Genomic DNA, 12,887 nt, shown 5'->3' with positions numbered 1-12,887 from the left:
TTACAAAAAGTTAAGAAACTAAACAAAATGCTCTGCTCTTTGCTTTTCTTACTCAACAGTGTATCGTGGAGATCTTTCTCTTAATGGCACAGAAAACTTCCTCATTGTTCTTACAGCTGTAAAATATCTGATAGTCTGGAAGTTACGTAAATTCTTTAAGTAGCCTCCTTTTGACAATACATTTGGATGACTAATATTCTATTTGTGTATTTACAAATAGTGATACAGAAAAAAATCAGTAAACCAGTGTCATATGATACAGAAATATTAGTTGAAATACTGGTGTGACAGGAAAGGGGCCAGGATGGCACAATATTGGAACTGCAAAGTGGATGAGAAAGCTCACTGTAGAGCCGGAAGACAGCTTGGTAAACCTGGTCCTTGTGAGGGGGGAGAAGGAAGGGAACCCAGAAATGTAGCTGAGAGAGAAGGGAGATGGAATGCCCTGTGTCAAGATTGACCAATGTGAGGACTATGGGGAGAAGTGACCAGCTGCCCTTTTTCTGCCCTCCATGCACACCTGCTTCAGCCCAGGGGCACAGCAAGATCAGTTCACCCTTGTCACTTCAATTCCCAAAACCAGCCAGTTGCCCTCCCACATGTGGGACTGGTGTGATCATGAGACTCATGCCAGATGAGAAAATGCCTCTTTCTAAGGCATTGCCCAACCTCCTCACTATGAGAAAGTACAACAATTAGAGATGTATCTGAATCATCTGGCCCTGAGGTTGGGGAGGAGTCAGGACTGTGGAGTGAGTTCACTCTCACAACTGCCAGTTGAGAAGATTTACAGAGAGGTATGTACATCCCTGTTGGACGTTGGGGAGGGAATCTCAAGAAAGGGTAGGACCTTACGCTGGATTTGAAGCCACTCACATAAGAAACAGAAGGTGCTTCCTTTTGGGATGAGCACTGGGTGTTGTATGGAAACCAATTTGACAATAAATTTCATATACTGAAAAAAAAAAAAAAAGAAACAGAAGGTGCTTTAGGCAGTGAGGAAATCATGAAAGCAGAGGAAAACATGGGAAGATGACTCCAGCACCTAGAATCAAACATGTGTGTCAGCGGCCATGGAGAGAATTATACTTTTCCTGGATTTTCCCATTCAAAAAGCTGAGTGTTCTTTAAAAAAAAACACACATATTTTGTACATTTACACCTGTTAAATCTATATTGTAAGTTGTATTATAACTACAGAAGAGTATATAAACATATATGTCCAGGTAAAAAAATAATGTGATCTCCCATGTAGGAATCATCTGATTATAAATTGGAGCGCTAGCTGTGTCTTAAAATGCCCTTGTAGATCACAAACCACGTGGTGTTGAAAATGATCATTTCAGACTGAATTAGTGCTTTGAGATTATTCACGTCCACAATAATGAGTTCATGATTGTCTTTAGGACACAGCTAATCCTTGAGGAGTTGATAGCAGTGAGCAGCGTTTCATGACATCTCGAAAGGCCTCTATGAATTTCTCATTCCGGAGGGTGAAGATGAATGGGTTCAGGAAAGGGGTCACCACTAAAACCATCAGTGACGCTACCCTGTTGTACTCAAGCTGCCTGCATTTGCTTGGGTTTCACATAGAAGAACAAGCAGGTGCCACAGCCGATCACAACAAATGTGAAGTGAGAGGCACACGTAGGGAAGACTTTGCTCCGGCCTGAGGCTGAGGGGATCTTGAGGATGGTAGAGATGATGTAGGTGTAGGAAATGACTGTAGGACCAAAGCACCAATGATAATGAAAACAGCCATTTAAAAAAGAATAAACTGTGAAATGGCTGTCATCACAGGATAGTTCAAACAATTGCCCTTGGTCACATAAAAAATGGTCTATCACATTTGATTTGCAGAAGGTAAGCTGAAACATGGCATAGACTAGCCAGATTTGAAATAGAAACCGAAACACCCATGACACAATGACCACCCAGATGCAGGTGTGGCTGTCCATAATGATGTTGTACCTCAAAGGGTTACAGACAGCCACATAACGGTCTACAGCCATCACTCCCATTAATATGAATTCCGACGTGCCCAAAGAAAGGTACAAATATAATTGTGCACCACATGTTGTCAAAGATATTGTCTGCATCCCAGGAAGCAGCAACCTGCAGAGCACCAAGGGAACAGCAGTAGATATGAGCAAGATTTCTAGGACAGAGAGGTGGCCAAGGAAGAAATACATGGGGGACTGCAAACATTTATCAACACAGACAATCACAATGATGAACATGTTCCCCATGAGTCACCGAACAGAAGAAGAAGAAGGTAGCAAATAGAATATGGCATAATTCTGGGGAGCCAGGGAAGCCTATGAGATAGAAGTCAGTGGCACTAGAGTGACTCTCCAACATTTAGTCCTGAGAGGTTGTTCCTTGTGAAATCTAGAGAGTAAAAAAGAGATCACACTGCTTCTGATCCCAAAATAAAAACAGTTTCAGGTAAAGAAAATATTCCTCTCCTGTTCACAGACTCCACAACATGTCTAGGAAGGGTTCATGTCCTACTGTTCCCCCTACATGATCAGTATTGATCTTTTTAAAGACCATCATGATATATGAAGAAAATTAAATCTAGCCAGGAAGACGAGCCCAGTCACCAATGGCATACCATAGGCAAGACAGCCAGCTCCTGCCCAGGGTGCACCACCCACATCTCTCATTCCACAGATCTTCCTGCCTTCCATCGTGCTGTGAATAGCCACCGAGTCTGCCTCCCTGACCAGTGTGTTCCTTTTTACCACTAACTCACTTCCATCATGAATGTCCTAAACTATGCGATACACCAAATGTATTCTGTCCTGTGAGTCCTGCTCCAGACTATAGAAAAGTCTTTCTGCCCACTCCTACCCAGAGCAGGTACATGTTTACTTTGCTTCTCCAAGACATAAGGTCCATTTGCCCTAGATCCATTTGAAAGTTTTTCCTTTTACTTGTATCACCATAGGTGTCACACTGTTAGGCATGGGTATGGACAACTCTTTGAGGATTTTCTGTAAGATCTTGAGGGCAAGGCCTGAGTATTTCTCCGACTACAGGTCAGCTAGCTGCCGGAGTGAATTCTCACTTTATGCCCTCTATTCTTGGAAGAGGAATCCTGCCTTGCTTTTCTCCCCAGTAAATGTGTCTTTTCATAGGTGACAGGCTAAACAGCACCCAGGCTTAATCAGTCAGAGGCCTCTCTCTCCCAACCCTCATACCAACAATCCACCAGACTGATAGGGGAAGGTCCGGAAGAGGGCATGGGAGGAACTGCCATCCTCAACCTCCAGCTGTCCCATATCACCTCATGTTGGAACTGGCAGACAAGAGGCTAAAGGTCCAATTTCAACACCCCCTGCCTTCGTGAGAGCTCAAAACCCTGGATCCAGCAGGGAGCCAAAGCCACCAAATGTGAACTCTGGGCTCAGCCCAAGCCCTACACATAAGTAGCCATGGTCTCAATCCAACAGAAAGTAAGGAGAGTCTTCTCAGAGATAACAAATAGGTTTTTCCTCCAAAATCAAATGAAAAAATTCAGCTGTCAATAAAATAAAACAGACCCAAGGTCCTGAGCCCCTTACAATTTCTGACATACATCCCCCATTTCCTTCAGGTATTTGCTCAAGTGCCCAAGCTCAGGGAGCCTTTCCTCATGATCCTTCCTAAAAAAAACAAAAAAAAACAAAACAAAACAAAAAACAAAAAACACATTCTACCCTTTACTCTCTATCAGCTCACCAGAATCTATTTATCTCCTTTGCTCTCCTCATCTAAAATTGTGTTTTTACTTTTTGTTTACTATCTGTCTCCTATTACAAGGTAAGCACCATAAAAAGTAAAAACTTTGTCATGCTTGTTTACTGTTTCTGACATTCAATTATTTTTAAATGAATAAATCAATGAATCAATTAAGAACGAAATCTATGGGGGCGCCTGGGTGGCGCAGTCGGTTAAGCGTCCGACCTCAGCCAGGTCACGATCTCACGGTCCGTGAGTTCGAGGCCCGCGTCAGGCTCTGGGCTGATGGCTCAGAGCCTGGAGCCTGTTTCCGATTCTGTGTCTCCCTCTCTCTCTGCCCCTCCCCCGTTCATGCTCTGTCTCTCTCTGTCCCAAAAATAAATAAACGTTGAAAAAAAAAATTAAAAAAAAAAAAAAAAAAAGAACGAAATCTATGAACAAAGCTTATTTAGTCCTGGCTATGGCCAATCTTTAGATTTTTTTTTTTTTATTTTAGAGAAAGAGCAAGTGAGCAGGGGAGAGGGGCGGAGGAAGAGAGAAAGAGAATCCTAAGCAGGCTCAATGCTCAGCACAGAGCCTGACACAGGACTTGATCCCAGCCTGAGATCATGACCTGAGCCAAAATCAAGAGTCAGAAGTTCAACCAACTGAGTCACCCAGGCACCCCCAGCTATGACCAATTGTTGAAGCAAACTCTGCTTGCTCTCCCTTTGGTCTTTGCTGAAATGCTGCCCTGTCAATATGCAGCCCTCTCTCTGGAGATCCCTTTGGAAATGACAGTTGGGTGACAAGGATCAAGAACAGACTTATAAGCGGAAGTCTCCTTCCATAATTTTTGTTTAGCCAGAACCAGATACAATCAAAGGATAGAAGAGTGTCCTGACAAGAGCAAGGGTCTATGCCTACGCCCAGCACTGAGTCAGGTCAAATCTGCTCTCTGCTGTGCATGGCAGATTTGAAGATGAGGTCATCCATTCTGCTGTAGATGTCCTTGTTCTAGAGAGCATCTAGGCCCAGAACTTCCCATGCTGATCCTCTCTTGCTCTCTCCTTTACAGAGGGGAACCCTGGCAGACACTCACCTCCAGAGAAAGAGACTGAACTGGAATGTTCTACAGCTCTCCAGGGATCAGCCCAGGCTTCCTCCTGCCTGACTAGTGCTGTGTGGCCCAAAGAAAGCTGCTGCTGTTCTCATTCTCAATGCAAGAGAAAACTGTCTTCACACAAGAACTTAGGGAAAAGTCCAGTAATAATAGTGCCATGGAAGCCAACTATCTCCCTCGGACTTTCTCTCTCCTTCTTTCCTACTCTTCATTGTCCCCAAGAAGGGTTATGCACTGAGGAACCAAATCTGATGCAGTCAAGGGAAACCCAGAGAAACTTTCAGCCCTTATCCCCTGAGGTTAATCAAATTTTAGAACTCTTGAAAGTTTTTTTAGTGGCCAAACTTGAAATCTCCCTTGTTGGAAGTTTCTCAGCCTGTAGGCTGCCCTCCTCCCAGGCTCCAAGTCCTGGTTACCACAAACCAGTTCAAACCAGACCCTGCTCTCTTCTGTGCATCTGCCTGATTACATTTGCCCTACAGAGACTTGACACCCCCAAGTAGAAGACACCACAAACAATTCAAGACATAAAGCAAAAACTCGCATGCCAGAGATGAGTAATAACGTGAGCAAAATGGTGGACAGGCAGCCCTAAGCTATTGTCCCTCCACAGAAACCATAGAAAATAAGCAGAAACTGTCAAAACTGTGTCAGAACTCTGGAAAACATTAAAAGATTTATAGCAACCATGGAAACACTGGTTCAAGAAAAAGAAAATTGAAAAATGCTAGGAAAGCTTTGTGGTATTTTCATTTACCCTTGCCCACACTCTTTCTAGCCTGGCAGAAGTCTTGAAAATGGCAATCTGCATTCTCATTGTGGGACCTCAGTCCCTGAGGAAGCAGAGCAGATGTGGGGCAAGAAAAGTTACTGTTGAGACATACAATAGACCATCTAAAGACTCAAAGGGAAAGTTGGGGTAAGTGTCTTTGGGAAATTAAGGAATTTAAAAGCAGCTACATACACCGGGGAACTTAAAAACCACACCCATGTACAGGGAAAGATGCATGCTCAGAAAAGACCTGAGAAGACCCTAATCTTTTGCTTTATGTAGGAGAAACTCAGATCCACATCAAGGCACATTATAATCAGTAAAAAGACAAAGACAAGGGACAATCTGAAAGCAGCAAGAGAGAAGCACCTTTTCACATACAAGGAATTCTCAGAAGATTAACAGCCAAATTTTCATAAAAAATTATATAGGACAGAGGGCAGTGGGGTGGCATATTTAAAGTGCTGAAAGAAAAAAATGTCAACCAAAAAATTCTGAATCCAGCAAAACTGTCCTTCAAAAATGAGTGAGAAATGAAGATAATTCTGGATAAATAAAAGCTGAGAGAGTCTGTTGCCAGTAGACTTGTCCTAAATGAAATGCTAAAGGAAATACTTCAGTTTGAAATCAAAGAACAACAGACAGTAACTTGAAAATAAAAATATAAAGATCTCCACTAAAGATAACTAATGGGCTAATATTAAAGCCAGCTTTATTGTATTTTTAGTTTTTGTAACTCCACATTTCATTTTATACATAATTTAAAATACAAATGCATAAAATATTATAAATCCATTTTATTGGGCAAGTAATGTATAATTATGTAACTTTTGACAACATATAAAGGGGAATAGTGCTATATAGAACAGAGCTTTTGTATGCTACTAAAGTAAAGTTGGTATCAATTCAAACTACATGTTATAAATTTAGGATGTTAAATATAATCACAGAAAGAAAATAGCTAAAAATATATACACAGAAGGAAAATATAAGGGAATCAGTTTACTGCAAGAAAAATCAACACAACAAAACAGAAGACAGTAATGAAGGAAATAAAGGAATGAAGAAAATGAAAGACAGAAAAGTCTAAGACTTGCACAAAACAAACAGCAAAATTACAGAAGTCCTTCCTTATCAGCAACTACTTTCAACATAAAATGGATTAAATTCTTCAATCAAAATACAGAGACTAGCAGGAATTTTTTTTAAATGAGCCTGTGTGTATGCTGTCTACATGAAACTCCCTTTACCTATTTTTTTTTATTCTGAAGTTAATTAACATACAGTGTAGTCTTGGCTTCAGAGTAGAACCCAGTGATTCATCTCTTACATATGACAACCAGTGCTGATCCCAAAAAGTGCCCTCTATGATGACTATAACCCATTTAACCGATCCCCCCACTCACCCCCCCATCAACCCTCTGTGTTTAAGAGTCTCTTATGATTTGCCTCCCTCTTTGTTTTTATCTTGTTTTTTCTTCCCTTCCCCTATGTTCATCTGTTAAGTTTCTCAACTTCTACACATGAATGAGATCATGTGGTATCTTTCTTTCTATGACTTATTTTGTTTAGCATAATACCCTCCAATAGCATCCATGTTGTTGCAAATGGCAAGATTTCATTCTTTTTAATTGCCAAGTAGTATTCCAGTGTGTGTGTGTGTGTGTGTGTGTGTGTGTGTGTGTGTGTGTGTGCCACATCTTAATCCATTCATCAGTTGGTGGACATTTGGGCTCTTTCCAATAGTTGTTGTTGATAGTGCTGCTATAAACATTGGGGTGCATGTGCCCCTTCAAATCAGCATGTTTGTCCTTTGGATAAATTCCTTGTAGTGCAATTACTGTCATACAGTAGTTCTATTTTTAATTTTTTGAGGAACCTCCACATTGTTTCCCAGAGTGGCAACACCAGTTTGCATTCCCATGAACAGCGCAATAGGGATCCCCTTTCTCCACATCCTCACCAACATCTGCTATTTTCTGAGTTGTTAATTTTAACCATTCTGACAGGTGTGAGGTGGTATCTCATTGTGGCTTTGATTTGTATTTCCCTGATGATGAGTGGTGTTGAGCATCTTTTCATGTGTCTGTTAGTAATCTGGATGTCTTCTTTGGAAAAGTGTCTATTCATGTCTTCTGTCCATCTCTTCACTGGATTATTTGTTTTTTGGGTGTTGAGTTAGATAAGTTCTTCATAGATTTTAGATACTAACCCTTTATGCGATATGTCATTTGCAAATATCTTCTCCCATTCTGTTGTTTGCCTTTAGTTTTATTGATTGTTTCCTTTGCTGTGCAGAAGCTTTTTATCTTTTAATTTTTTAATGTTTATTCATTTTTAAGAGAGACAGACAGAGCGTGAGTGGGGGAGGGGCAGAGAGAGAGAGAGAGAGAGAGAGAGAGAGAATCTGAAGCAGGCTCCATGCTCTTAGCTGTCAGCACAGAGCCGGATGCAGGGCTCAAACTCACAAACCACGAGATCATGACCTGAGCTGAAGTGGCATGCTTAACTGAGCCACCAAGACACCCCTAGAAGCTTTTTATCTCAATGAGGTCCCAATAGATCACTTTTGCTTTTGTTTCCCTTGCCTCTGGAAACATGTCTAGTGAGAAGTTGCTGCAGCCTAGGTCAAAGAGGTTGCTGCCTGTTTTCTTCTCTAGGATTTTGATGGTTTCCTGTCTCACGTTTAGGTCTTTCACCCATTTTGGATTTATTTTTGTGTATGGTGTAAGACAGTTCATTTCTAGTTTCATTCTGCATGTTGTTGTCCAGTGCTCCCAGCACCATTTGCTAAAGAGACTGTCTTTTTTCCACTGGATACTCTTTCCTGTTTTGTTGAAGATTAGCTGACCATGTATTTGTGGGTCCATTTCTGGGTTCTCTACTCTGTTCCATTGATCTATGTGTCTGTTTTTATGCCAATACCATCTGTCTTGATGATTACAGCTTTGTAATACAGGTTAAAAGTCTGATATTTGGATGCTTCCAGCTTTAGTATTCTTTTCCAACATTACTTTGGCCATTTGGGGTCTTTTGTGGTTCCATACAAATTTTAGGATTGTTTGTTCTAGCTCTGTGAAGAATGCTGGTGCTATTTTGGTAGGGATTGCACTGAATGTGTTGATTGCTTTGGATAGTATTGAAATTCTAACAATATTTGTTATCCCAATCTTTAAGCATGGAATATTTTTCCATTTCTTTGTGTATCCTTCAATTTCTTTCCTAAGCTACATGAAATTCACTTTAGATCCAAAGACACAAATAGGTTGAACAGATGGAAGAAGATACTCCATATAAATACTAACCAAAAGAGAGCTAAAGTAACTATACTAATATCAGACAAAATAGACTTTGAGTCAAAAACTGTTGCAAGAGACAAAAGACATTATACATTAATAAAAAATTCAATTTAGCAAAAAAAAATGATTATATATGTTCCAAACAACAAAGACCCACATTATATGAAGCAAATATTAACAAAATTGAAGGAAGAACTTCATTATGTCACTTTCAGTAAAACATGTAAACAGAAGATTAGTAAGGAAATAGAATACTTGAACAATAAAATAAACTAACTAGGCCTAACAAACAGAGTTCACTCCACCCAACAAAAGCAGAGAATACACATTCTTCTCAAGTGCACACAGAACATTATCCAAGATAGGTCACGTTAGGCCACAAGTCTCAATAAGGTTACAAAGACTGAAATCATTCAAAGTGTATTTTCTGACTATAATGAATAAACTAAAAATTTGAGAAGATGCAGAATGTTTGTGTCTAATAAAAATGAGCCCACAGGTATTTCTGAAAATTAATAAGAATGGATACATCGGGCATTTAGCACACATTAGTCTAGATTGATAGCAGAGACAGAAGGGACTTGGAAACTATATCCCTGGAGATGTTTTTAATTATAGCAACAGAAAGCCCAACTCAAATTGTCCTAAACACTGAAAGGAATTTAGTAGTAGATTATATTACTAAAACTATCCAGAGAAAAGACTTACATTCTGGAATGGTTTAATCAGGACTTCAGCTACAGCTACATTTCTGGGCCATTCTCTTGTTTCAACCTCCTCTGTGAATGCATGTGATCCTTAGGCAGCTTCCCCGACAGCAGCAATTCTGACGTCTCATTCACCTGCCACACTGCCCACACAAGGTCTCAACAGAGCTCATTACAATGTTATCTCAACACTGAACATTAAGACACTGATGTTTCATAAGCCAAATTGCATCATATATCCATCCCTGAGCCAGACACAGGGAGCTCACTGATAAGTTTAGGTCAGACTGCACCCTAGGGGATGACTGTGACCTAACAGAGGAGGGGCGGAGAGGACTGTGGGAGGGCAGTTACAGTGTCCGCTACTGAGATCATCCAGTCTAACTCTTTTTGTTTTATACATAAAGCCAATCTAAAAATCAAAGCTCATTGATTTCCCAAATTTATAGTTTGTCAATTCTAGGCTAAGAACTGAACCACAGTCTACTGAAACTGGATATCAATCTCCTCCAAAGAAGGACATGGACTGAGGAAGAAAAACTGTGATGCCAGAAGCATTAAGTGGTTGGCAAGTATGGTGAGGTTACAATAGTTTACCCAGGGAAACAACAGAAACGAAGACCCAGAAACAGATTTCTGAATGAACTCCCCAGGAAGCTGGAATGGGTCTAAGATGAATAAATAAGTGAGGGGTAAATAGAAGCCAAATATGTAACATATACACATGAATTCAGAAAGGATCTTTGAAGTAATATATAAATAAAATTATGTACCCAAGAGGTGATCCCTCTCCTCCTGAGCTGAAGGTGAGACATGATTGAATCACAAGCTTGGAGATAAGATGGGAAACCAGAGTGCAGAGAAGAGCCATCCACTTGATCAAAGAGGGCAAGCATTCCTGTCCCTATTCTCCATTTACTATACTGAAATCTGTTGGTTGGTATCAGGGATCCATTTTACTGCAATGTACTTAAGCTACAGAGAAGGTCATGGAGCATTAGCTCCAGCCCATGTACGAGAGAATAAGGAACCAGAAAGGAAATGAGCAGTGGTTGGTGGGAATGTCAGGAGGGGAAGGTGGATGTGACATGTGAAATTCTTGGTAAACTAACTTAAAATAGTCTTTGGAACTAGTCATATGCAGAATTGGAGTTTAGGTGAAATTGACAGGATAATTAGAAACGTATTTGCACACTCCAAAAATTAGTCATGCGACAAACAGCCCAGTCTCGGTTAGACAAACAGATGATGATGAGATGTTGATTAGATGGATAGACCGGTAGATAGATAGATAGATAGATAGATAGACAGACAGACACAGCTGGAGAGACAGACTTACCTTTTCCTTTTCAAATTGAGGAGTGAGATGAGATGGAGAGAAGGAAAACTCATACAAGGAAAACTCAAGTCCAGAAAATATAAAGAAGTAAAAATGCCCAATAATGGAAGGATTTATGACCTAATCAATAAGGAAAGGCTTATAATTAAAACATCCGATTCAGCCTAGAACAACTGCAGTGGAATGGAGACAGTAAGAGCTCTAGGTAAGAGGCAAGAAAAAAAACAAAGGACAGGAATCAGGGTAGGTTGTTAGGAAGATCATCTCAGTAAAAAGTTCAGTTGCAACTAGTTCAGCCGGCTGATGACAATAGACAGCCTGGCATATGATAAAGGCGAAAAGCATTGTTAGCAACTTGGAGTAGTAGGAATTAAATAGGCAAAAGGGTGAAACAGGTGGAAACTGTCAAAACTACTAACCGCTGCCAATCCCTATACTATTCCTCTGCATACAAAACGTTTCCCACATTATCTCTGATCCCCATAAGAGTCTTAAAAAGAAAACTGTTTTAGTTTTCTGAATCTTTGGAAAAGTATGTGATTTAATCAACTGGGTGGCAATTTGAATTTTAGGAAATCCCAACATTTCACAGCATGGGAAAAACAAAAATGCATTTCACATTTCAGGCACAAATTTCTTGAAGAGTCAATATTTTATATGAAAATAGATAGGCTTTAGTTTAAAATCAGTTTAATCTATCATGAACTAAAGAAAAATATGTAGAGAACACATTTTTGGAATGACAAGTGTTTTTTGAGTGTGCTTGTGGATGGAAGTGTGTGCTCATGAATTCACACGTCGTATAGAAGGTTGTATTCAGGGGCATGTATGAAAACTCCAAGGCAAAATCCTCATGAATTCCACCACTTTGTACCCCTTTAAGAAAGTATGTGTGATTTTAAATAAAAAGCAGTAAACTGGAAGGAAAATGTCCTGGAAAAAAACCTCATCTATCATTTATGAATATGCATTACAGCTATAGTTCAAAATACAGAAATCCTTATTCCAAATATTACAAAGACCTTTGGGTGGCCTCAGTAAACCCAGGCAAACTTGAATTCTATAGATCTTTTAAGTAACTAATGGAAACTAACTGCACCACCTGTACACACAAACGTGCACACACACACACGAATACACATACCCAGGAGACACTTGGTCATTGGAAAAAATGCTAATCATCTGACCAACTTTTGGCAAATTACTGTTCAGCTATGTGGTTTACACTTCTCCCAAATAAACTCTTGGTAGTTATTATCCCTCATTTCCACTCGTTTTTTGTGTTCTTAAGATATGGCAGGGAGTATTTTAACAGAAATATCTGAATTGGTAGAATCCCAAAAGCTTCCTGGGTGAACTCTACTTCTTGAGGCCAGCATTCATGTTTTCAGTGTTAGGAACATTAAAGAGACTAGAGTCAGGGTGCCTGGGTGGCTCAGTCGGTTGAGTGTCTGACTTCAGTTCAGGTCATAATCTCACAATTTGTGGGTTGGAGACCCACATAGGGCTTTGCGCTGGACAGCACAGAGCCTGCTTTGGATTCTCTGTCTCCCTCTCTCTCTCTGTCCCTCCCCTGCTCTCTCTCACACATGCGCTCTCTCTCAAAAATAAATAACATTTAAAAAGAGATACTAGGAGTGCCTGGGTGGCTCAGTCAGTTAAGCATCTGACTTCAGCTCAGGTCATGATCTCGTGCTCCATGAGTTGGACCCCCAGGCTGGGTTCTGTGCTGACAGCTAGGAGCTTGCAGCCTGCTTCAGATCGTGTCTCGCTCTCTCTGTGCCATTCCCCCACTCATGCTCTCTCTGTCTCTCAAAAATGAATAAATGTTAAAAAAAATAAAATAAAAAGAAAGACTAGAGTCATGCCAACACCCAGGAATCATCAATGATCTCTTTTGAAACTCCAATCAAGCCTAGATCCTAGGAAAGACTGGGACTGT

The 12,887-nt window shown here is 40.4% G+C and overlaps 1 pseudogene; it reads right to left on the bottom strand.

Moving 5' to 3' along the window:
* Window positions 1-1,413: 1,413 nt before the first annotated feature.
* On the bottom strand, window positions 1,414-2,361 carry LOC115509281 (annotated as a pseudogene).
* Between the last annotated feature and the right edge of the window lie 10,526 nt (window positions 2,362-12,887).

The sequence above is a fragment of the Lynx canadensis genome, chromosome A2 (assembly GCF_007474595.2).
Source record: "Lynx canadensis isolate LIC74 chromosome A2, mLynCan4.pri.v2, whole genome shotgun sequence".
In the NCBI taxonomy this organism is placed as follows: domain Eukaryota; kingdom Metazoa; phylum Chordata; class Mammalia; order Carnivora; family Felidae; genus Lynx; species Lynx canadensis.
This window is presented reverse-complemented; position numbering and strand designations above follow the sequence as displayed.